This window comes from Trichechus manatus, unplaced genomic scaffold (genome assembly GCF_000243295.1).
Source record: "Trichechus manatus latirostris isolate Lorelei unplaced genomic scaffold, TriManLat1.0 scaffold00002, whole genome shotgun sequence".
NCBI lineage: Eukaryota > Metazoa > Chordata > Mammalia > Sirenia > Trichechidae > Trichechus > Trichechus manatus.
The window spans coordinates 5,783,093-5,809,440 of NW_004443938.1; positions in this window are offsets into that span (position 1 = coordinate 5,783,093).

Below are 26,348 nucleotides of genomic sequence, written 5' to 3' on the forward strand. Positions count from 1 at the left end.
TATATATATTTCACAAGTAATTTGTGGTGCTTTTGGTAATCGATGGAAATTTCTTATGATTAAGTACTAATGAATTTGTCAGTTAGTGTACTTTAAGGACTTGCTGTATGTTCTCTTTCCTCATAAATATTTTATTACTTAGGTTAAGTAATTAAAGTTTTCTAAATAGCTTGTGTTTTGCTGTCTGTGTAGCTTATCTATGAATTTCAATGAACTTGGTGTTAATCTCTCTCAGAAAATCTATTTCTGAACACCACTAGGTGCACAGAGGAGATGGCTTATGACTCTCCAAAGTCTTCTTTCTTCCATCGTCCCACACTCCACTTTTGAACTTGGAACCTGGAAAGTAGGGCCTCCTGTTGGTGCAGCTGGGATGAAACCACCTTGCCTAGCTGTTCGCGGAGTGCCTGGGATCTGATGGACCAATCTGGAAACTAGGGTGCTTCACACAGCCTGAGCTTTTACAACCCCCTCTGGGGTGAGGACACGGAACTGGGGAGGTAGTTCCTATTGCCAAGGAGCAAGAGTGGCCCATCATCCTGTGTTATGTAGACATCAGCAAAGGACATACACTCCTAAACTGATTCTCCTTAAAATTTACGGTTGAGGAATCTTCAAGTTCTTTTATTTGAATTTTCTAATTGTATTTGAAAGAATTAAATGGATTTTGTGTATAAATATCATTAATGGGACAGAGTATGTAGGAGGGAAAAGACTTCAGTTTTCTGAAAAAGTACATTTGAGACAGGATGAAAATGCTAGGCCTGACTATGAAGAGTTCAAACTTTCTTGTGGATTGCTGTATCCGTTAACTGGAAAATAAGCAAGCAATAAACTCGTATGATGATCTGAAGTCTTTGTTTGTCACTGGATAACTGCAGGAACCTCATTTCATTGTTCCCACCTCTAGCCTCTCTGCCATTGAAATAATGGTGTCAGAATAGATTTACTGGGACTAGTACACCATCTCCTGTAATTACGAGGCCCCTTTTTCACTTCTCTGTTGAGAAAACGACAGTCTTATTGGCCTCTCGGAATCCTCTAGCAATTTCCTTAGCAGGAACCAAAACTTACCCTTCCTTTCACCTCGACTACTTTGCTGTTTCTTTTATCAAACAATCCTAATGACTCTTTCTAGAACAAGAGCTGCTTGCTCTCACTTTGACGTTTGGTTGTGTGCTTGTTTGTTTATTTTTACTTCCATTCATTCCATTCAGACTGGCTAGATAGTCTCTCAAACTATTTCTTCTCCTCCTGAAAATTTACAACATTTACAGTGTCAGCAATCATGAAGGTGGTGCAGGATTGGGCAACATTTCTTTCTCTTATACGTTTGGTTGCCAAGAGTTGGAGCTGACTTGACCACATCTAACAACAACAATAATAAATGCATTATCCTCTATAACTCCAAGTTCCAGTTAAAATGCATACAAGATCAACTCATAACCGATTTGGCAGAGAGACATTTTCATTGCTGTTGTAAATTTTAAATTAGAAATACAAGTCTATATTTGATTTGTACATATAGCATTCCTATCAAATACATAATATGACTTTTAAGTTGCAAAGGTATCTGAAGAGTTCATTTATCATACACATCCTTTGTTGGATATGTTGGTTCAAGAAAGAATATTTAAACATTTTAAAGACTTCAGTTCTTGATGTCACCACACTCTTCTGCAAGGAAAACCATAAGCAACACGGTAGCAAGAGACATCTAATGTCTTCCAGCACCACTAGGGGAGGGCCACGTTGTCATATTAACGTACTTGGGCATAGGACTCTTGTGTTCTTGGGTGTATTGCATGGCTGGTATTATCTACAGCATTGCATAATAGTAACTAAAAAAGATAGCATACGTTCCTGATGTATGTCTGATAATATTACTTCTGTATTATTATGAAAGTTTTTCTGTGTTGTATGAAACTATATTTTTTATATATAAATGAGTTCAGTTGAATTAACGTAGTGGTAATGCTCATTTTCATTTATAAATACTTAAGTATGCACAGGAGGCTCTGAATATGATTTATTACTTTTATTCTGATGTATTACTTTTTCTGATTTATTACATTTATTCTTAAAATAGTAGATTTTGCTTTCAATTTTATGTACCTTAGTTCCGTGTTAGATTTGCACATACATACAGACATTTTATGTTTATGTATTGCAAATAATCATGTTGTTCAGAATCGATGCTGTATTCTGTTACATAAATAGTGAAAGCCACGTGCAGAGGCGGGAAAAATGCCAAGGCTTGGCTTGTCCCTTCTCTTACTGGCTTGTGTTTCCTTCCCTTCTCTAGATCTCTTCCTTCATCCATAAAATAATAGCATCAGATGAGATGGTGGATCAACTTCTAGTAGTAGCAATGAGCAATGGTTAAGAGATCAGCTGCTAACCAAAAGGTCAGCAGTTCGAATCTACCAGCCACTCCTTGGAAACGCTATGGGGCAGTTCTACTCTGTCCTGTAGAGTAGCTATGAGTCGGAATCATAGCTATGGGTTTTATTTATTTTTTATTTTTTTTTAGTACTAGCATCTGTGTGCCTCACATTTTTTGAATAAAGATCCCTGCATTTTTCACTTTGGACATCTAACAAATATAAAATTATAAAGTACTAAAATATACTGAACACTATGATGACATTAAATGTATTTTAAACTTCTTTCAAAATTAAAATGAAGGGGGTACTATACACAACAGAGTCAATAACTGAAAGTGATCACATATGGAAGATTATTCCCTGTTCAAAGTTCACATGTTGAACATGAGTATTAATAGAACTGACCCATTTATAAAAACACATTGCTATTTTTATGAACCCAGAGGAGTATTTGAAGTGAAATAATGTTAAATGTTCAGAATGAAATTTTCTTAAAAATGACATTGTTTTCCACCATGGTCAATTGGAAAACTCCTTCCTGCAAAGTAATTGCAAACCTTACATATGTTTTTTTCCAGAGGTTATTTTTATTTTCTCTCTTATTATCCCTTTGTTAATTTTTTTGGTGATTTCTTTTTCTTTGGAATTGTTGCAACAATGCCAGTGAGCACCCAGCTCTGAATTAATATTTAGCTATGATCACACATCTGGGTGATGAGTAGCTAGTTATTTTGTTTTCCAGTCATTTTTCATAAATATTCAGTAAGTAAATAACTAATAATTCTGTATGCAAACTATGGAACTATTCTAGAGTAATTTTTTTTTACCCAATTTTTTTCTTGTTAAACCATGACTTCTGACCTTTATTACCAGTCTCTTTTGCCTATTCATTAAGTAAAATCTGAACTTTTTTTTTGAAAGAACAAATTGTCTAATCCAGAAAGAACTTACGAATCCCCAGGTGAAGTGATACCCTATTCCTCAGTTTATAAAAAGACAGATTTTAAATAAACCTGTGAGTAATTGCATATTAAAATAATTGTTACCTTCCACATACAAAATTGTTATTTAGGGATGTTATCTGCATTCACCAATCTTGCTGCCACTGTTCAAGGCATATTTAGAACACCTCCAAATTTATCTTTGTAGCGTGGAACACTTTTGTCTGAATATTCTACGTGGTGTCAAACTTTTGTCTGTGTGTGTGTGTGTGTGTGTGTGTGTGTGTGTGTGTGTGTACACATATGTATGTATGTAGGTGTGTATCTGTGTATGTGTTTGTGTTAACCCTCCATTGATATGCAGAGCAAAAGGTGCTTGCTTTGTGGCCAAACTGTATAATAATGTTTGGGATTGGAAATGAGATATGCTTATAAAATAGTAAAATGTATTTTATCTGTGTCTTATAAACTTTCTGACATTAAATCCCTATGAACTGTTATAAAATCACTTTGAACAAGGGCAACTTCATTATAAGAAGTACACAGTTTTCTAAAATGAATAGTGTAGATGATGTGGTAAATGATAGAAAAACAATTCGGGTTGAAAGTGTAATTTATTGAATCAAATGGCCAAAGGGACTGGCTCCAGGCATGGCTTGACCCACAGATTCTAGTAATATCTGGAATTATTTCTATCATTAGTGCCTTCAGCTATATCGACTTTGGTCTCTGACTCGATTTAAGTCCACAGCCAAAGTCTAAGTCTGGATGAGAAAGTTTGTCTCTGCTTGGTATCTCAGACAAGTCCTGGGGTTCATTTTTCTGGGACCGCATTGGGCCAGGGAGACGGGATTACACTATTTGATAACTTCTGGGCCATGTGTCTATCACTAAATCAACTGGGCTGTGGCACTTCCACGATTTATTGTCCAGACACGGGTCATATTTTCCCTCCTTTGTCTGGTATTGGAGCTCCATCCAAACAGCTGAACCAGAGAAACAGCATGCTCTTTCCTTCAGTGCAAATTCACTATTAACTTAAAAAAGGAAAATGAACGCTGGGCTGACAAGAACAACCAAGTATCTTACATAATGATGCCCGTGAAGCTAACTGTTTTGGATTATATTGCTTAAAAAATGTCTTCCTTTTTGACTGTGGAGTAGGTAATCATGTGGGAATTTAGACAGAAAGCTCTGCAAGGCTGCAAGGCAAAGTTAGCTTTAAAACTAACTTCATTAGAACCTTTGAAGGAATATGTGGATTCCAAATTCATATGCATAATAAAATCTATTATTTTCTCTCCATTAATCACAGTCTGTAAGAAGAAGAGCAGATAAGGAGCAGCTTTTTTGGTTATTGTTATATTGTTTTCCTAGGAAAACTGAACTCACCTCCTTAGGAACTGCTTAAGGGGTTAGAGATTTGACGACGTGAATTGAAGTCTAGGAAATGGTATTAACTTTGGCAGATTAAATACAGTCTTCATTTTTTCATCCTTCAGTTTAGTTAAAATCTCTAGGATAGTCCAGATATTTTCATGTATTTATCTTAAAGATTTCACTCTTTGGGGGCTTAATTTCTTCTTTAACCAACTTTTCCCTGCATTTTTATCGGGATGATGAGACGCAGGTTAATACTTGGTGAATTTATCACTATGTAAGTGACACCGTAGTGTCCAATTCTTGTTATCTTTAGGTTAATTCCAGAACCATCCTATATCTTAGGGGTACTGCTAGACTACTCACTGCACCTCTCTTTCAGTTGTAAGATGATATAATGCCATTTATTCTCTGATATCCTTCTTCACTAAAGTATTCAACCCACGATCTCAAGCAGGTGTCCCGAGCGGACGTAGAGGAAGGAGTTGTAGAGATAAAAAAGGAAAATCTGAGCTTACTGACTGATGAAACATGAGCCAGTGTTTTGGGACAGATGGGACAAACTTCCCAGTCTCTGTGCTTGTATTGTTTAGTAAGTAGAGTTACATCTAATGTCTCAGATAGGTATGACTTTGCTATCGATTTGTAATCTAAATGTATATGAAGGCTTTCAAGTCTAATAAGCATCATCTGCTTGGTATAAAATAAGTTATTCCATTCTTGCTCTAGTAGTTCTTGCAAAGACATGTAGGCTGCTGCATATAAAATAGCAATCATACTGTTGGTTTTATTTTTATTTCACTGAGTTCATTTTTTTAGTCTTTCATGTTATCTACAATCTTTCTTTTAAATCCTATCTAGGTGTTTTTTAGAATGGGTAAAAATTGAGAAGAGGAATATTATCACTGTTGTATACAATTTGTTTTCATGACTTTAACTGTTAAATCTGAAAAGCACATCCATTAGGTGACTGCTGATTTGTAAGATGGGGAAATTTTCTGTTTCTACAAACTAAAATTTTAAGGAGATTTTCCACAGGTAAGGAGAGAGGAAAACCTTTTATGATAATATGTCGTTATTATTTCCTTTCACTACTTTTTAAAATAACCAATACAAACCATGGGAGAGAGAGTAAACACTCACCAAGCCCCCAGGTTGTCCTGCATTTCCCAGGGTCCTGTGCAATATCCTGGGTCCCGGTGAGGAGCTCTGGGAATTGAACTGTGAAAATCCAAGGTGGTAAAGAACATGTGCCTCCTTTGTGTTTCTCTTCCTCCCCCACCATAATCTTGGAGGCCACATGTGCCTCTTGGCATAATCACAACATGTAGGAAGGTTGGTGTGATGATTTAGATTGTGTGGCAACTTGGCTGGGTTATGATTCTCAGTGTTTTGGCAGTCGTCTAAGGTTGTGATCACTTCCCTGTTGAGATTTGATATGTAATCACCCCCATGATGGGATCTGCTGTAAGTAGCCAGTCAGTTGAAAGAGAGTTTTCTTGGGCATGTGGACTGCATCAAATATAAGCAGAAGTTCTGGCAGGGCTTGAGGGCTTTTGCTCTCACTGGATCCTGTAGCTGGCTCCTGCTCGTCTGACCTCCAGTTCTTGGGACTTGAGCTAGCAGCTTACCTGCAGTCCTGCCTGCTGATCTTGGAATTCATCCATCTTCACAGCCTGTGAGCAAAATCCCTGCTCTATGACCTGCTGATCTTGCATTTGTCAGCCCCTGTGGCTACGTGAATCAGGAGAAGCTTCTATTCTGACCCATGGACTTGGGACTTTCCAGCATCTGCAATGCATGAGCCATTTCCTTGATATAAATCTCTTCCTCTATATATATTTATAAGCTTTACTGTTTTGCTTCTCTAGAGAACCCAGTCTAAGACAGTTGGTATACCTGAACTGGACTTTACATATGTCAGAAATACAACTTTATTTTGTTAATTTACTGATGGTTTATGGGGCATTGGTGGTAGTGGTAAAATACTCACCTTGCATGCAGGAGACCCGGGTTCTATTCCCAGCCAATGCTCCTCATGTACAGCCACCACCCATCTATCAGTGGATGATTGAGTGTTCCTATGATGCAGAACAAGTTTCAACGGAGCTTCCAGACTCAGACAGACTAGGAAGAAAGGCTGGCAATCTACTTTTGAAAATCAGCCAGTGAAAACCCTATGGATCACAGTGGTCTAGTCTTCAACCAATCATAGGGATGGCATAGGACTGGGCAGAGTTTTGTTCTGTTGTACATGGGATCACCATGAGTCAGGGGCCAACCTGATGGCAGCTAACAACGACAACAACTGATGGGTGAGCACATCCCAGGCAGGAAAAATTAACCCAGAAATGTCCACCAAATTTTATTTTTACATTATCAATTTATTATATACATTTTCAATTATGAAAGCATGATGTAGTCATTGTGAATGAAACTTAGAAAAAAAAAATGTATAAAAAGAAAACCACTTGATGTCATCCAAAGTTAATACTGTTCTTCTTCTGGTGTTGCACAAACACTGTCCAGTTATGTTCTTAGGGACTCTCAGCATATAAGAATGCCTCCCCAGGTAGCCATGCCAGCTCTATTATCATTTCAGGAATCTTTGCCAGTATGAATAGTGTAAACTCTACCTGGAGCTGCTTTATTAATTAATAGTGACCAGTATTTTATCCTTGGGTTCATGAGTAAAATATACTTTATGGTCTATCATTTTTAAAAATTCCTTTCCTTTCTCATATCTATAATAGTCTAATACTTATAATTTAATTATTAATTATAAATAATTCTATATGTTTAAAAAGTTATAAAAGTACAAAATAAACAAAATTGGTGAACCCGTCACCCAGGTTAAGACATAACACATTGCAAAGAACTGTTAAAATCAACTGTGTAAACTTCACAGCTCACATTTCCATCTCTGACTCCTCAGAGGTAACCATAATCTTGAATTGGGAGATTAAGATTCATATATATTTCTTCATACGTTTACTACACAGATGTGTAAATCATAAATTTATGATGTATCTGTGATATGGAGCATTAATTTACTTATTTTTTTCTTCTCTAGAGTATTCTGTTCTCTTGACTAATTCAATTTATCTATTCTATAGCTTATGAATATTAACCTTTTTTCCATTTTTTTTTGCCATGAAAAACAGTGCTGCTATTAACACACTTGGACCATCTCTTCTCTTTGTACACATCTCCAGAATGTACATCAAATAAAGAACTGCTGTATCAAATGCTTTTGTGCATCTCTAATTTTCTAGACATTATTAAATTGTTCTCTAAAGTGATTGCGTCACCTTACCTCCCACCTCCAGGGCCTGAGTTCCAATTGCTGCAGATTCTCATCAACACTGGAAATCGTCAGAATCTCATTTTATAAAATTTGACAAGTATGAAATGTTGAAGTTGTACTTATAAATTGTATTTCTCTTAGTGCAAAAATAGTTGAACATATTTTTATGAGTTTGTTGAACATTTGAGATTCTTCCTCTATGCATGGGCTTTGTATGTATTTTTTGTTGTTTATCTTGGGTTCTCTTTATATATTTATTTGTAGGACTTTTTTACATATTTTCAGTGTTAATCTTTAGTTAAATGTAAGCATTACAAATACATTTTATTTGTCTGTGTCTTTGCTTTTCACTTTTTATGGAGTTTGTTTTTAATACAAACAGGTTTAAAAATCTTCTTGTTATAAAATTTTTCAATATTGAAAACATTGACCTCAGAATCATATAAGTATTATTTTGTAATTTTCCAGGTAAATGTTAAAACGTTTTGATTTTTAGTTTCAATATATCATGCAGTTTTTTTTGCTTATGATTTGTGGCAGAGATCTGACTTTATTTTTTCAAATGTGAAACCAATTATCCTGGAATTGACTGATTATCCGGTTTTAACCTATACTTTTCTCAACTCCCTGTGATACTTATTAAGTTTCACATGTATTTGTATTTGATTTCATATATAAGTTCATCTGTTTTGGGCCCTATATCCTACACTACCTCTTCAGAGAGTAATAGTACTCTTTGAAGTAATACTAATGCTTCACATCCACTTCCCATCATACACAAGTTTCTCTTTCAGCCAAACATAACTTAAAATCATGCAAATAATGGAACTCTGGCAATTATAGTTCCTGCACAGCTAAGGTGGCGCAGTACAAAGCCACCACAGTCTGTAAGTTTCCTTTCTTATCTCTGGTATGGTTGTCAAGATTATGTTAGCTTCATAGACCATATAAAGTATACAAAAATGAGACACTTTTAGAGCTTTTTAATATTTGGGAATATGTTTTTTAACTTTAGAAATAAAAGAGTATTTTGGAAGAGAATAGAAATCTTGGATCACATATTACCATCACAACTTTGGTAGTACTGCCTTTGCTATCTGGATAAATGCTGCTGAGAATTGTTGCACAAGCTTGTTCAGACATCTCCAGTTGAATGCCCAGTAGGCATTTCAAACTTAAAAGTTCTCAAACCACACAAAGGACCTGCTCTCAAATCCTTCCACATTTCAGTAAATGGTAAATGCCTACTCAATTCTTTCAGTTGTTTGGACCAGAAATTTTGGTGTTATTATTGAGTTCTATCCAATCTTTCATACTCCAGTAATTTTTTTTTTTTATATACCTTCAAATTACACAATTTTTCCAACCTACACCACCCCTATCTCTATCACACTGGCCAAAGACACCATCATTTCTCACATGAAATACTGAAATTCTTCTAACTAGTCTTCCTGCTTCCACCATTGCCTTTGCCATCTTCTCAACACAGCACATAGAGAGACACGTTTAAAATCGAATTCAGAGACTGGAGAACATGTAAAGACCTGGAAGTCATCACTCTCATCCCCACAAGAAAAAAGCTGAAAGAAACTGAAAATCAACAACTCTTCCTACATTCATCAGAGAATTGAGATCATGGGGCCAACTGACACCTGCAAAACTAGAGAGACAGACAGGCTGACACAGAGAATCACTGTCTACCAGTAGCAGAAGCCCACAGCTGGGCCATGCATTAGGAACACTGTAAGCTGTAGTTGACACATTGCTGGTGCTCAGAGTGAACTAACTTGAGAGTTAAAACTCTTTGGGGGCTCTAGACTTAGGGGAGCCACACTTTCATTAGTTTTAGTTCAAGGAAAGCTACACATCCTCACTGTGAAGATCAGAGAAATATCCCCTCATGCATCTGGCAGGGGAGGTGTGATTGTTAAGTTTGTGTGTAACTTGGCTAGGCCATGATTCTCAGTGGTGTGGCAATTATGCTGTAGTTTGGAAGTTGTAGGATGATGTGATCACCTCCATGATGAGATTTGATATAATGTGATCACCTCCATGATGGGATCTGCTGGGAGTAGCCAATCATTTGAAAGGGAGTTTCCTTGGGGATGTGGCCTGAATCCATTATAGGTGGATTTTCTGGCAAAACTTGTGGGCTTTTGCTTGTCCTGGATCCTGCAGCTGGCTCCTGTTCCTCTGAGCTCCAGTTATTGGGACTTAAGCTAGCGGCTTACCTGCTGTCTTTCCTTCCAATCTTTGGATCTGTTGGCCTCCACAGCCTGTGAACCAGAGGCCTGCTGTCTGAGCTTCTGATCTTGGATTCACCAGCCCCTGTAGATATGAGTCTGGAGAAGCTTCCAGTCTGACCCATGGACTTAGGACTTTCCTGCCTCTATGACCACATGAGCCCATTTCCTTGATATAAATCTCTCTCTACAGATATTTATACACTGCATTGATTTTGCTTCTCAAGAGAACCCAGCCTAAGACAGGAGGGGAAGAGTAACCAGTCTGAAATACACCCAGAGCTCTCTGTTCACCTTGCTAAGACCTGCCTTCAAGGGAAACTCTTTTACCAGAGCCTAATGGACAGAATGCTCCTTAGAAGCAAGGATGGCGAGACTTTATGTTTCACATACTTGGGACATGTATTCAGGAGGGACCAGTCCCTGGAGAAGGACATCATGCTTGGTAAAGTAGAGTGTCAGAGAAAAAGAGGAAGACCCTCAACCAGATGGATTAACACAGTGGTTGCAACAATGGACTCAAGCATAACAACGATTGTGAGGATGGTGCAGGACTGGGCAATGTTTCGTTCTGTTGTACACAGGGTCTCTGTGAGTCGGAACCAACTTGACAACACCTAACAACAACAATAGCAATGGTCAAAGCGAAATCAATGAGGAGGAAAGGAAATACCCAACCCCAATCCCCTCTACCTCTCCTGTCTCGCCTGCATGGAGAGAAAAAGCTTAGGAACAATTGTCAAGATCATCATCCAAGAACATGACACAGGGTCAGTAAAAGACTGAGTCCAAATCATAGGACTATAGAATACTGTTCCTCTTCCCACACCTTACCATCACATGAATAGGGCTCTGGTATAATAATGGTGGATTATAGCTAAAAGACAACCACCCATCTGTCAGTTTGTTGTATTGTGGTGGCTTTTGTATTGCTGTGATTCAGGAAGCTGTGCCACCTGTACTTCCAATACCAGCAGGGCCACCCATGATGGACAGGTTTCAGTGGAGTTTTCAGACTAAGACAGACTAGGAAGAAAGGCCTGGCAATCTACTTCTGAAAATTGACCAATGGAACCCTAAGGATCACTCCTAAACATTGTCTGACTCATTTGCCTTTGACACGTCATAAAGAGAGATCAATTGCTAGAGGAAGACATCATGTTTGGTGAGGTAGAGGGTCTATGAGGGCGAGGGAGACTCTCTCAATGATTTGGATTGACACAACAGACATGAAGATGGAAATAAAAGGCGTCCAGATTGAAAAGGAAGAAGTAGAACAATCTCTGTTCACAGACGGCATAATCTGATATGTAGAAAAGCATAGGGAAACATTAAAAAAAACAATTAGAACTAATAAACGATTTCATTAAGGTTGTAGGTGGCAAGATCAATATAAAAAAAGTATTGAATTTTTATACGCTAGCAATGAAGAATCTTAATATGAAATTAAGAAAACAATTCCAACAGTATCAAAAAGCATAAAATTCTTCAGAATAAATTTAACAAAATAATACGAGGTTTGTACACTAAAAACTATAAAACTTTGTTGTATAAAATTAGAGACGATCTGACTAAAATAGAAAGACATTCCATGTTTATGGATTGGAAGAATTTCATATTGTTAAGATGACAGTATGCCCCAAACTGATCTACAGTTTTAACTCTATCCGTATCAAAATCTCAGTTTCCCTTTTTGGAGATATCAAGCTGATCCTAAAATTTATATGGAAATAAAAATAATTCACAATATCCAAAACAATTTTGGGAAAAAAAATTGGTGGGCTTACACTTCCTGATTTCAACAGTAAAAACTATGATAATGATGAAAATACGGAACTGTTACGTGTCTAGACATGTAGATCAATAATATTAAATTTAAATTCCAGAAACATACTCTTATGTTTATGATCTATTAATTTTGGACAGTTACCATTGGATTTTTGTCAAGAAAATTGAATGGGAAGAGAATAGTTTCTTCAACAAATGGTGCTGGGGCAGCTACGTGACATGCAAAGGGTCCTCTACTTCACAACTTACACAAAAATTAATTTAAAATGGATCTTGGACTTAAATGTAAGAACTAAAACTATAAATCTTTTAGGAGAAAACATAGCAGTTAATGTTTGTTTCCCTGGATTCGGCAATGATTTCTTACATGACACCAAAGGAACAAACAACAAAAATAGATAATTAGGAATTTTCCAAATTAAAAACTTTTGCGCTCCAAAGGATGCATCAGGAAAGTGAAGAAAATCCATGCACTGGGAGAAAATTGTTGCAAACTGATATCTGGTAATGGTTTAATTTTCAAAATTTTATAAAATTCTCCTGCAACTCAAAAAAAAAAAAAAAAAAAAGAAGCTGATTAAGAAAAGGGGCAAGGATTTGAATAGATATGTGTCCAAAAAAGACATATAAACGGCCAATAAACATATGAAAAGTGCTCAACATCCTTAGTCAAAATCAAAACTACAATAAGTTACCACTTCACACTCACTCGAATGGCTAAAATAAACACCACAGACAATTCCAAGTGTCGGTGAAGATGTGGAGAGATCGAGACCATCATACATTGTTGGTGAGATTGTAAAATGGCACAGCCACATTGCAGATCAGTTTAGCAGTTCCTCAAAATGTTAAATATAGAATTACTAATGACAAGGCAATTCCACTCCTAGGTAAAATTCTCCCAGTAAAATTGAAGACATATATCCTTTAAAAAAATCTGTAACAGGAATGTTCATGGATGCATTATTCATAACAGACAAAAAGTAGACACAACTCAAATGTCTATAATCTGAAAATAGACAATGAAATGTGATCTATCCATACAATGGAATATTATTCAACCATTAAAAGAATAAAATACTGATACCAGCTACAACATGCATGAACCTGGAAGACGTTACGTGGAGTGAAAGAAGCTAGTCAGGTAAGGCTACAAGTCGTATGATTCAGTTTGAAAAGTCCATATAAGTATGTTCATAGAGACAGAAAGTAGATTAGTCATAGACCAGGCTGGGGAAGGGGAAATGGGGAATGTCTGCTAGTGGGTGTGAGGCTTCTTTTTGGGTTTAGAAATATTCTGAAATTAGATAGTGGTGATGGCTTCCCAACTCTGTGACTATACTGCAAACCTCTGAACTGTACATCTTAAAGTCTGTGTTTTATAGTATGCACATTATATCTCAATAAAGCTGTTATTTAAAAAAAGGAAGTGAGAACTGTATCACTAAAAGTGCAGGTCAGTTTTTTGGATTACGTGCTGAGGATGCCTGTTTTTCAATATCCATTTAGCACATAACTGTTGGTTTATAATCAGTAAGAAACAACGCCCTATATAAAAGTGTACACGTGTATCAACAGCTACACTAAAAAATGATCAAGCATTGTGCTGGTATGCCACTCCACGCAGCACTGCAATTTCCACCAGCCTCTGCTTTGAGATTTAAATCCCACAAAAGGAATGAACAGGCTGATGTGGACAGGTCTGCTTACCTCACAGAGCTGTGCCATGTGTCTCCACACTTCTATTTTAGGGATGTTTAGATGATGCGAATTCCACACCTGAGCTCCTCACTTTGCCTGTAGTCTAATATTAGGCTCAAGGAAAGGCCCTTGGGAGTGAAGGTGCGTGGGTCCAGGTCCCAGGAATTAAAGCAGCAGCTCCTAATATCTATCCTGGTCATAAGCTGAACGCAGAGAGGTCTTGTCACCAACACATAAGAACCTGGGAATCCGATTCCACAATATTTTCAGACCAATTTCAGACACACAGATGCTTGCTTCCCCTGGGCTGCTTCCAGAATAAAGCAAGCATAATAAGATTCTGTACAAAGAAGGGCCACTTGAAGAATTGAAAATCTCTGATCCTGCAGCTCAGGAACTGCTCTTGGGCGCATATAATGAGTCATATAAGGAGCGTCGTTGTTTACTTAATAACAAAGACCAGATGTACTTTCAGAGTCAGAAGACCCTTGTTAGGATGGCACAGCGTATGTCAGTATTTGCAGGAGTGCATATGGGTATCTGTGAGTGCAGGAAAAAAATGGTGGTTTTGCAGTGGCCGTAACTGTAAGAATTTTGTATACTTTCATGAAATGGTTACTATATGTACTTGAAATTTGGAATATATCATCAGTGATACAGAGAGATTGCTATCAAGGAGCTCAGAGTCTAGCAGGGCATATACATAATGGTATAATTTAGGTGTAATATGGCGTAGGCTATAACCAAGGTGACTACAAAGAGCTAAGCAACTTAAAGGCGCAAACAATAGTTGCTAAGTGCTGGGAGAGATACCACCGGAAGACTAGGAAGAGGAAATATTATTTGATGTTGGCTTCATAAATGACTGGACAGAGAAGGAAATGACATTCTCATTTGAGTATAGCCAGGGCAACAACATGGATGTAAGAATGTGCATGATATGTTTGTGAAAATATAAAATATATATATATAAAGTTTAAGGTAATAATAATAAAAGATGGATGGGGAAGAGTAAATTTTACAACTTGAAGCCAACGCAAGAAGGGCATTTAATAATGTTAAGGATTTTTTTTAAACTTATTTTTGAAAGGGATTAACAACCACCTGTACTTTTGTAAAGTTTGGAAAATTTGTTGTTGTTGTAGTTATGTGCGTTCGAGTTGGTTCCTGCTCATAATCACCCTATGTACAACAGAACGAATCACTGCCCTATCCTGGTGGATTCAAACTGCCAGTCTCTTGGTTAGCAGCCAAGCTCTTAACCACTGCGCCACCAGGACTCCATATGCCCAGCAGCAGTTGATAATTGTACCAATTTCTCCACATCCTTGCCAACAGTTGTTATTATTATTATTATTTTAAATTATAGGCATCCCAATGGGTGTGAGTTACCACATTATGGTGTTTGATTTGAGTTTCTCTAGTGACTAATGATGCTGAGTATAATTTCATATGATTATTGACAATTCCTACAGCTTCTTTGAGGAAATGTCTATTCAAGATCTTTGTCCGTTTTTTAGAATAAGTATGATTGATTGAATTGTAAAAGAAAAAAATTTTTATCAATTATCGATGTTAAACCATCATCAGATATATGATTTGTGAATATTTTCTCCCTTTCTATAGGTTGCCTTTTTACTTTCTTAATAATGTACTTTGATTCACAGAGGTTTCTAATTATGTCCTAGTCTGATTTACCTATTTTTTTCTTTTGTTGCTACACTTTTGTGTCATATCTGAGAATTTATTACAAAATTCAAGGTCATGAAGACCTATAATTTCTTCTAAGGGTTTAATGGTTTTAGCTCTTAAACGTAGGTTGTTGAACTATTTTGAGTTAATTTTTGTATACGGTGTGAGGTAGAGGCCCAACTTTATCCTTTTAAATGTGGAAATCTAGTTGAAGAGACTAGAATAGGTTTTTATTAAAATATAAAATGCATATAGAAAATGTACCTATTATATCGATAATGTATGCTGTTGTTCTTAGGTGCCATCGAGTTGGTTCTGACCCATACCCACTGTATGTATAACAGAATAAAAAACTGCCCAGTTCTGGGCCATTCTCACAATTGTTGTTATGCTTGAGCCCATTGTTGCAGCAACTGTGACAATCCATCTCTTGAGCGGCTTTCTCTTTTTTGATGATCCTCTGCTTTACCAAGCATGATGTCCTTTTCCAGGGACTGATCCCTCCTGATAACATGTCCAAAGTATGTGAGACGAAGTCTTGCCATCCTTGCCTCTAAGGAGCATTCTGGCTGTACTTCGTCCAAGACAGCTTTGGTCGTTCTTCTGGCAGTCCACGGTATATTCAATGTTCTTCATCAACACCATAATTCAAAGGCATCAATTCTTCTTTGGTCTTCCTTATTTACTGCCCAGGTTTCACATACATATGAGACAATTGAAAACACCATGACCTGTATCAGGCACACCTTAGTCCTTAAAGGGACATCTTTGCCGTTTAACACTTTAAAGAGATCTTTTGCAGCAGATTTGTCTAATGCAACGCATCTTTTGATTTCTTGATTCATGCTTCCATGGGTGTTGATTGTGGATCCAAGTAAAATGAAATCCTTGACAACTTCAATCTTTCCTCCATTTATAATGATGTTGCTTATTGGTCCAGTTGTATTTTTTTTTCTTTATGCTGAGGTATAATCCATACTGAAGGCTGTGGTCTTTTATCTTCATCAGTAAGTGCTTCAAGTTCTCTTCACCATCAGCAAGCAAGTTTGTGTCATCTGCATAATGCAGGTTAATGAGTCTTCCTCCAATCCTGATGCCCAGTTCTTCTTCATATAGTCCAATTTCTCAGATGATTTACTCAGCATACAGTTCAAAATAATTATGGTGAACCCTGATGCACACCTTTCCTGACTTTAAACTACTCAGTATCCCCTTGTTCTGTTCAAACGACTGCCTCTTGATCTATGTACAGGTTCCTCATGAGCACAATTAAGTGTTTTGGAATTCTCATTCTTTGCAATGTTATCCATAATTTGTTATGATCCACCGAATCAAATGCCTTTGCACAGTTAATAAACACAGGTAAACATGTTTCTGGTATTCTCTACTTTCAGTCAGGATCCATTTGACATCAGCAATGATATCCCTGATTCCATGTCCTCTTCTGAATCTGGCTTGAACCTCTGGCAGTTCCCTGTCAATGTACCACTGCAACCGGTTTTGAATGATCTTCAGCAAAATTTTACTTGTGTGTTTTGATATTAATGATATTGTTCAATAATTTCCGTATTTTGTTGGATCACCTTTCTTTGGAATAGGTGTAAATATGGATCTCTTCCAGCTGGTTGGCCAGGTAGCTGTCTTCCAAATTTCTTGGTATAGACAAGTGAGCACTTCCAGGACTTCATCCTTTTGTTGAAACATCTTAGTTGGTACTTCATGAATTCCTGGAGCCTTTTTTTTTTTTTTTCACCAGTGACTTCAGTGCAGCTTGGACTTCTTCCTTCAGTACCATTGGTTCTTGATCATATGTTACCTCCTGAAATGTTTGAACTTTGTCCAGTTTTTTGTGTAGTATAATGACTCTTTGTATTCCTTTCATCTTCTTTTGATGCTTCCCGTGTTGTTCAGTATTTTGCCCATAGAATCCTTGAATATTGCAACCCGAGGCTTAGATTATTTCTTCAGTTCTTTCTGCTTGGGAAATGCTGAGTGTATTCTTCCCTTTTGGTTTTATAATTCTAGGTCTTTGCACATGTAATTGTAATACTTTGTCTTCTCCAGCTGCCCATTGAAATCTTCTGTTCAGCTCTTTTACTTCATCATTTCTTCCTATTGCTTTAGCTACTTGATGTTCAAGAGCAAGTTTCAGCATCTCTTCTGACATACATTTTGGTCTTTTCTTTCTTATCTTTTTAATAAGCTCTTACTTTCTTCATGTATGATGTCCTTCTACAACTCATCTAGTCTTCAGTCTTTAGTGTTCAACATGTCAAATCTATTCTTGAAATGGTCTCTAAATTCTGGTGGGATATACTCAAGGTCATACTTTGGCTCTCATGGACTTGTTCTAACTTTCTTCAACTTCAACTTGAACTTGCATATGAATAATTGATGGTTGTTCCGCAGTCGGCCCCTGTCCTTCTTCTGACTGATTTTATTGAGCTTTACCATTGTCTCTTTACACAGATGTGATTGATTTGATTTCTGTGTATTCCATCCTGGGAAGTCCAAGTAGACACTAAGTAGTCACCATTTATGTTGTTGAATAAAGGTATTTGCAATGGAGAAGTCATTGGTTTTGCAAAATTCTGTCATGCGATCTCTGGCATCATTTCTATCACCAGTACCATATTTTCCAACTACTGATCCTTCTTCTTTGTTTCCAACTTTTGTATTACAATAACCAGTAATTATCAATGCATCTTTGATTGTGTGTTTCATCAATTTCAGACTGCAGAAGTTGGTAAAAATCTTCAATATCTTCATCTTTGTCGTTGGTGGTTGATGGGTAAATTTGAATAACAGTGATATTAAGTGATCTTCCTTGTAGGTGTATGGATATTATATTATCATTGGCAGTGTTGTCCTTCAGGATAGGTCTTGAAATGTTCTTTTTGATGATGAATGCAAAGCCACTCCTCTTCAAGTTGACATTCCTGGCATAGTAGACCATATGATTGTCAGATTCAAAATGGCCAATACCAGTCCATTTCAGCTCACTAATGCCTAAGATATCAATCTTTATGGATTCCGTTTCATTTTTGATGATTTCCAATTTTCCTAGATTCATCCTTCGTACATTTCACATTTTTCCGATTATTAATGGATGTTTGCAGTTGTTTCTTCTCATTTTGAGTTGAGCCACATTAGCAAATGAAGGTTCTGAAAGCTTGATTCCATCCACATCATGAGTGTCGACTCTACTTTGAGGAGGCAGCTCCTCCCCAGTCGTGTTTTGAGTGCCTTTCAATCTGGGAGCTCATCTTCTGGCAATATATCAGGTAATGTTCCGCTGCTATTAGTAAGGTTTTCACTGCCCAATTTTTTTCAGTAGTTGACCACCAAGTTCTTCTTCATAGTCTGTCTTAGTCTGGAAGCTCAGCTGAAACTGTCCACAGTGGGTGACCCTGCTGGCATTTGAATACAAGTGGCATAGCTTCCAGCATCACAGCAACACAAAGCCCCCACAGTACAACAAACTGACAGACGCATGCGGGAGTATAATGCATAGCTCACCAAATTTTCAAATATTAAAACACCCAGATCATAGAACAGAACACCATCAGCACCACAGAAGCTGACGTAGGATATGTGCTAAATATTAATACTGTAGGAAGAGTTGGTGGAGATAAGATTTATACCTTTTTCACCTAATCATTGCCATTCATCACAAAGGGCGTGGGGATTTACCAAAAAAATCTCTTGGAAACACATAGGGCATTCTTCACTTGGTAAAGTTGTAAGTCCAAGATATTCCTTCCATTAGCTCAATCTGACATTGAAATTTGTGAACAGATTTCTAAAGGAATTGTAAAATGTGGAGAAGTTCATACTTGTAGATAATGAGCCCTATTTTAAGCAGGAATTTCTTCTTTTATAACTTATTCTTGTAAGAAAAGCTCTCCTCTTCCTTACCCTATGCTTGACAAGGTCTCATTTCTACTATACGAGTCCATAGCTCTGATTTATAATCTGAATGTGTTTTAGGGAATGAATCTACATTTACCTAGTCAGCTTAAGGAATTTACGAACAGGAGCAGAAATTGTTGCAAAAGGTGGGGGAACCTATATTTATTAACTACTACTGTGTCAGGTACACCTTTGGCACAGTCCCTAAGTATCACAATTAATGCTTACCTAAATTTTTTAGGCAAATCATATTCTCTAATTTCCAGATTAAAAACAACAAAATAAAACAAAAACCTGGGTTTAGAAAAGGCACACAGTTGGTAAGTGATTGACCTGAGAATCGAAATGCTTTCTAGCACAATACACCATTATCTTTGTTCCTCTTCACTTTGTTCTTCAGGCTGCAAGTGAAAAGCATGTATCAGTATCCTCTTAAAGTGAATTGGAAACTTGCCAGCAAGTGTTCTGATAATCTCATTGATGAAAATCGGTTAGTGTCCAATAAGAGTCAATTCTACTGAATTTATAATGGTAAAGCTCTCAAGTTATCAAAGCTTGTCTATATCTATGTAGTCACTGAAGATTTAGGAAAGACATCAGGAGTTATTCTGTGTAATGTTTTGTCTATACCTACCTTGCTTATAAGATCCCCAGGTGGCATAAAGAGTTTACACTCGATTACTAACCTAAAGGTTGACCAAGTGGCATTGCAGAAGAAAGACCTGGCAATCTTCTTTCATAAAGATTACAGACAAGAAAATCCTATGGAGCAGTTATACTATGTCACGCATGAGTTCACCATGAGTTGGAGGTCAACTCCACAGCATCTAACAACAAGTCTGCTTATTGGTAGCCTACCTGGCAATCTGCTCCCGCAAAGATTATAGTCTTGGAAACCCTATGTGGCAGTTCTACTCTGTCCTTTAGGGTCACTACGAATCAGAATCGACCCAATGGCACCCAATAGCAAAAGAACCAATGTCAAGGAAGTTCCAGAAAGATGTTCCCATGTGACATGACATATTTATTTACTGTAAAGCTGTTACTCCTATGGTTACCTGGCAAAGGATAGAATCATTGAAAACATTTTCTCTTGGATAATCTGGCTTTGAATTTTTATTTCATCACCTAGAGTGTCATTTAACTATAAGTGAAAATAAGTGACAATGCATCTCTATGTTTTTGTTGTGCAGACACCTAGTACTTGTATCCCCAGTAGTATCCAAAGTCAACGACATCAGAAGACACACATTGCTGGGGAAAATGATCTGCTAGAGAAGTGGGCCCAGACGAGATGCACACCGGAGGGAACAGTGGTTCGGTATTGTCTGTGACATTGCTTCATCGATGCACTTTGCATCCCATGGTGGTTTTGGAAATAGTGCTTTTCCAGCAATAACGTGTTGTTTTGTCGAGGATTTTATTAACGCTTGGTAATTTTACTGCTAGTCAACAATTTTTTTAAACATTAAGATGAAGAGGTTTTTCAGAAACAAAATTTTGAACTGAATGTTCTGTTCTATGAAGCTGATTCATGGGTTCATATTTACCCAAGTCAGTATGGAATAGGGAAGCCCTTGGAAGCAGGTGACAGAGTTCTTTCCTTCCTAGGGTTAACATCTGGGAAGAATCTTGCCCAGGATTCACTCTCCTCAGAGCGCAGCACAGGCGCACAGCCTCTTGTCTACAAAGAACAGCAGCTGCTTGCCTCCCCATCCTCCAGGGATGGCGGGCTAATCCCTGGTTTAGTCCTTCTCAGGTTGTAATTCGGTAACTGAAAATCAATTCATTCTCCAGGAAATGGCACTGACGGAACATTATCTTTTAGATCCAAATGATCTTCTTGTTTTCATCCTTTAAAGATAATCTCTGCCATCATTGCATATCCTTACAGAGTGCGTTCAAAGTGAAAGATAGGACCGGATAATCTAGGCAATTTGTCGTTGGATTATCATATATTAAAGGAGAGTGCAGCAGTACAAAAGAGTTTCATTTGCCTTGATTGTGTGATACAGGGCTTGGCAACTTTATTTTTCATTTTTTCTTAAAGGAAACTCAGAGAAGTTGAACAGGAAAACAATCTATAAACTCACAGCCTCTATCTCTTCGTGAGTACCTTGCCAGAGGCGGATTAACTAGTAAGCAAGATTAGCACGGGCCTACTTGTATTTACTTACTAATCTGTAGTGCGCAATATCAGATGGGTGAAACAGTGCACTACAGATTATTAAGCAAGCACCAGTAAGCTCTTGGGTACCTTGTTTACTGGGTAATCAGTCCCTGTTTGTGACTTTCCAGAAATTAGAAAATGGAGTATCTCTTTCTTCATGCTATCAAAACTTTATCTCTGGAATGCTTCATTACTGGTTAGTACAGAGGTGTGAGTGACAGATAATTCTTTATATTACAGCTTCCGGATTTGTTTTCCTTTGGATAGGTGGTAAAACTCTGATCTAACCAGAATGATTTCCTAGGTAAAGAATTTTAGGAAAAACCTGTCCAGTCAAGGATATGCTTTAAGAGAAGACTGCCTGTTTTGTCCGCTTAGAAGAAAAGGACATAGCTAACTGGCACTCTTTCTGGTATCAGTCTGTACAGAGTAAACTCCTCAAATGCTTTTGACTTCTGCGCTGGATTTTCTATTCCCTCCTCCCCTTGGGTTAACTCTAGGAAAATCCAGATCACCCTCTGTTGATTTCCGTGCACTCCATCCTATGTTGTCTTTCCTCTGACTTCAGTCCTCACGGGGACTTCTAGGTAACAGATCCCAGAGATTACTACAAATTCAATTAGTGATGGCTACATCTGGTCTTTAAAAACACTTGGTATAGATTCTAATTCTGCAAAAATGGTAGTTCCTGGTTATGGGTCACTGATGTTGGTCCCTTGGTAAACTAATCACATTGAATAATTACCTCAAATCAAACCCTTATTGTTTTAGCCTTTTCTACTATTGCTAATTTGGTGATTGGCATCAATTCACCAGTACCCTCTTTAACAAGTGTACTCAGATTTGAAACATATTCTAAGTGATTGAGAAGATGGCACCCAAATAAGAAATTTGTCTCCTTTGCATCTGGTAGAGATTATTATTTTTTTGAATATTGAAGATATAGAGAAAGGCATGCTCCTTTCACTTACCTGTCGATGTCTACCATTCAAATAATTTTAAGAAGATCTTCTGTTCCCTTGAATTTGAAACCATCATTTGGCCCTTTGCATTTTGTGACTCCTCTTCGTAAAATGCACTTTTCCACATTCTTTACATATCAAAGTTTTTTTTTTTTTTTTTTGTCCTTTTGGCTTCAGCTTAAATATCATTCTCTCCCAAACACAATCACTTTTCATAATATTTCTGTTTTTTAATTTTTGTATCAATATATTTCTATCTGAATTTATCTTATAATTTGTGTTTTCCTATTTATTGGCCATTTATCTCCATTAGAATGTAAACTCATGAGACAATGGCGCTCCTCTGTCTTATTCACTGCTGTGTCCACAAGGTCTAGATAAATATGGGCACATAGTTGGTGTTCAATAGCTATTGGATGAATGGGTAGAAGGATGGATGATGGAATGATAAAAGGATGGATGAATGGAAGGAAGGATGGCTGGATGGGTGATTGGCTGGGTGGATGGATGGATGATGGATGGATGGATGGATGAATAGATGGGTGGATGGATGGGTGGATGGATGGATGGATTCCTGTTAGCTTTATCTGCTTTGAATTTTGATGGAAATTACTTAAGTACCACAGATAATTGTTTTCTTTTCATTTCATTAGAGTGAATGGAGCAGTGAGATCAGGGTGAGTAAATAATAACAATAGTACAACTATAAAAATAAGTCAGATAAAAAGATGGTTTTTTAATTCTTCTCTTACTTGACCTTTCTATGACAAAGGCCTTGTTTACCCTTCCTTTAAATTATCTCCTGCTTCCAGTTTCCCAGTGTTCTTAACACTCAGATTTTACATTTCAATGTAGATAGTAGGAGTTTTGCTCCTGTGTGTTTCTTCATGGTGTTCTTCAGGGTTCTGTCCTCACCAAGAAAACCAAACTCATTGCCATTGAGTCAATTCCGACTCATAGTGACGCTATAGGACAGAGTAGAACTACTCCATAGGGTTTCCAAGGTGTGGCTAGTGGATTCAAACTGCAGACCTTTTGGTTAGCAGTCATAGCCCTTAACCACTGTGCCACCACAGCCCCCCTCATTAATGTGCTCATTCGGGGATTATTATTCCCATGGCTTCAACTCCCCTCTTTTTCCTGGTAACACTAAGATCAACCTCTCTAGCCCAGAACTTTCTTCTAAGCTCTCCAGACATATTTCTAACTTCACAATATACTTCTCCATCATGTTGAGATTTCCATCATGTAGAGATAATCCATCTTTCCTAACAAATCATTGTTAACTAAATTAGATCAGTAAAGTTTTCGTAAAAATCATCAAAGTCAATAAGGGTAGTCAGTAGTTTTATATACTGATTAAGAAGGTTTAAATGCCTTTATGAACACATTTGGGCTGTAAGCATCAAAATCATATGAGTATTCTTAATATTTATGCCAATATTGCTACTGCTAAGAAAGTCTAGAAAAATAATCAGAAATGTGGACACATATTGATGTCATAAGTCATTAACTGCAGCACCACTTATAACAGGAGAAAATTGGGAGGAACCTAAAGGGAGAAACATTGGGTAATGGTTATACAGACTTTAATAATATGGAGAAATGCCAGCTATATAATGTTAAGTGAGAAAACCCAGTAAACACAATTTATCTACTTTGATATCTCTAAATGCGTACATATGCAAACACACACATACACATACCCTTGGGGGAAAAACTGAAATGAAAAAAGAAAACCTAAATGATTATACATATTATGGCTAGAAAATAGAACTTTGTCAATTCTCATTTTCTTCCTTATACATTTCTCTAATTCCACATTTCATACTCCTGAAAAAACAAGTATTATTAAATGACTATAGAAAAAAGAGTAGCCTCAAATTTCATTGACACTTTGTGTTTTATAAAGACCATCTGCTTTCTCAATATTTTTGTTCAAACTTGAACAGCTGGAGAGTCACACAGTATACTCGTGATTCGTTTGTGGTATATTTTTAGAGTTATTATTTTAATGCTTATTTATCATCCCCCATACATCAGAATTGGACGAAGACTCATTAACAACCCGTGCTATGCAGATGACACAACCTTGTTTGCCAAAAGTGAAGGCGATTTGAACTATTTACTGATGAAGATCAAAGACCACAGCCTTCAGTATGGATTACACCTCAACATAAAGCAAACAAAAATCCTCACAACTGGACCAATAAGCAACATCATGATAAATGGAGACAAGTTTGAAGTTGTCGAGGATTTCATTTTACTTGGATCCACAATCAAGGCCCATGGAGGCAGCAGCAAAAAATCAAATGCCACACTGCATTGGGCATATCAGCTGCAAAAAAACTCTTTAAAATGTTGAAAAGCAAAGATGTCACTTCGAGAACTAAGGTGCGCCTGACTCAAGCCATGGTGTTTTCAATTGCCTGATACGCAAGCGAAAGCTGGACAATGAAAAAGGAAGAGTGTAGAAGAGTTAACTCGTTTGAATTGTGGTGTTGGTGAAGAATATTGAATATACCATGGACTGTCAGAAGAACAAACAAATCTGTCTTGAAACAGGTGCAGCCAGGATGCTCCTTAAAAGCGGGGATAGGGAGGCTTCATCTCACTTACTTTGCCCATGTTATCTGGAGGACATCGTGCTTGGTAAAGTAGAGGGTCAGCAAAAAAAAGAAAGGCCCTCAACGTCAGTGGACTGATCCAGTGGCTGCAACAAAGGGCTCCTGTGTAGCAATGATTGTGAGGATGGTGCAGGACCGGGCAGTGTTTTCCTCTGTTATATACGTAAGATCTCTGTGAGTTAGAACCGACTCGACGTCACCTAACAACAACAACAGCGTATATAAGACAGTACAGTAAACCCATTATAGCTCTCATTTTTAAGCATGGTGTGAGAAAAATCAACGGGAAGACAGTGCAGACTGAGCTCCTGGAATTGCCATGTCCGGCACTCCTGGGTGCTACCTTCAGTGGGAAGCTTAAATCACTTTACAGCATGTGCAGGGGAATGGGCGTGTGTCTCCTCGTCCCTTTGCAGCTGCAGGAAAAGCTGGAGTGGGCAGAGGAGGATTCTCTGGTTGGTAGCGAGCAGGTAAGGAGGATGGAGAAGTGACTGATGTTGCCAAGAGCTCATAAGCAGTATGGACAGAGGAAACCCAGGCGTGCGTTCTATTTGCATAGTTTTCATTGGACCACATTCCCTAATCAGAATTAGATCTATTTTGATTCTCCTTTCACCTTGAGGAAAGAAGGCTCTTAGTGAAGTTGAGAGACGTCTCCGTGTTCCATGGTAGCAGATGGCAATGCTGGAGCTTGAGTCCCAGATGTGGACCTTGACGCCCACGCTCTCCCCGCACCCTGCTGCACTGTTGGGGACAATGTAAGGGGTGTTCTCTTCACCTTTGTATCATTCTCATTGGTGGGACCATATGCGGGCATGCAGGAGATGGGGCAGTGGTCACAGGCGGGTCAGATGGCCCAGAAAGGAGGGGGAATTCACAGGGCCGTGGATGGCTCCTCTTTTTCCCCAATACCATGAACAACCAGCTTCTGCAAGCCTGCCATTCTGCTGACTGGTCGACCTCCTTCCCTGCAATAAATTCACTATACTGTTGCCACAATGGGCCCTGGTGGTGCAGCGGTTAAGCATTTGGCTGCTAACCTAAAGGCTGGCAATTCAAATCCACCGGCCGCTCCTTGAAATCCCTATGGGAGCAGTTTTACTCTGTCCTATAGGTCGCTCTGAGTCGGAATCGACTAGATGGCAAGAGGTTTGTTTTTTTTGGTTTCAGTTGCCAGAGTATAGCACTGAGTGTGTCCTTAACCTGGCACAAAAAGCATTAGTGCATGAGAGACTCAC